The following is a 1,585-nucleotide window of genomic DNA, read 5'->3' as shown; positions in this document are numbered from 1 at the left end:
AGGGGGAGAGAAAAAGGGAGAGAGAGAGAGAGAGAGAGAGAGAGAGAGAGAGAGAGAAAGAAAGAGAAATAGAGAGAGCAGCGATGCGAGATATAAAACACCAGCTAACAACATAACAACATATGAGTCAATGGAGCACATCGCATTTCCGAATCAACATGACCATATCGTGGACGCGTGATAGTTTGCATCAATCTCACGTTAAACTATGCCCCGTGGTTTATGAGGGAAGGCTTCCTAATCTTTGCACACCGCATGATGCGTTATATATGACCGGCGAGTACGTACCAGCCTGTTCTGCTAGCATCTATAACAAATACGACATACGCATATACACTCTCCTATGACACTATTTGTCGTAGGAAGATTCCTACTATGACAAATATTGTTGTATGTGTTGTGCGCATCATAAAAGTTTAGGAGCGCTATTATGAACGCAAGCAGTGACTTTCAGCTGTAAAGCGGAACGAAGTTGACTCGCCAATATTTGTCATAGAAAGAATCTTCCTATGACAGATAGTGTCATAGGAGAGCGTATATTATGCGTATGTCGTATTTGCCATAGATGCAAGCAGTACATGTTGGTATATGAACGCTTGGGTTTACCTAGATACGGCAAACCTCAACGGTGACCTTGCAGACGTAAGACAATGCGCGTGCATGGCTATCCCTAATGATGTCCCGATTATTGATTATAATCGAAAGTCAGTCGTTTGCAGCAACCGGCTAAGCGCTCGATTATGAAAATAAATAATCGATTATCAAAAAACATAATTTTTTTAATTATTTTTTTTCCCAATAAAATGTCCAAACATTGATGAAATGACTCTTCATTTTATTTTTGTGTGTAATTTTGTTTACTTTATAGCTTAAATCGAACCTACACCAATCTACCAAATCTAACCTACACCAAATATAAGCGAGTATAATACTGTTATATAGCTTTTAGAATATTGTATTATAAAAAAACTGTATTATATGATTTATGGTATATTTCAATATCTGGTAGCCACGATCAATAAAATTAAACCGTTTATCTTCGATCATCGATCGGTTGGGTGCAACTGATGATCAATGTTGAAATTGTTAATGAAGAAAGATTGCTATTTGTACCCGGCGTGCGTCGTCAACGATATGACTTTATGATGTGTAAACATAGACCCAGATCTTGTGATCGTACTGTTTTTATGTCTGTGTGCTGACCGTGCTGCTAGCTAACTGTGCCGCGCGATAGTCAGTCAAACGCATTGCAGTGATATTCGCGCGTATAGGTACATATAGCGTACATATAGCGTACATATAGCGTACATATAGCGCACATATAGCATACACATAACGTACATATAGCGTACATATAGCGTACACATAGCGTACATATAGCGTACATATAGCGTACACATAGCGTACATATAGCGTACATATAGCGTACACATAGCGTACAAATAGCGTACATATAGCGTACATATAGCGTACACATAGCGTACACATAGCGTACACATAGCGTACATATAGCGTACACATAGCATACACATAGCGTACATATAGCGTACACATAGCGTACATATAGCGTACATATAGCGTACAT

The sequence above is a fragment of the Priapulus caudatus genome, unplaced genomic scaffold (assembly GCF_000485595.1).
Source record: "Priapulus caudatus unplaced genomic scaffold, Priapulus_caudatus-5.0.1 Scaffold971, whole genome shotgun sequence".
Classification (NCBI taxonomy): Eukaryota; Metazoa; Priapulida; class Priapulimorpha; order Priapulimorphida; family Priapulidae; genus Priapulus; species Priapulus caudatus.
The sequence above is the reverse complement of the archived record's forward strand: the minus strand, read 5'-3'. Positions refer to the sequence as shown.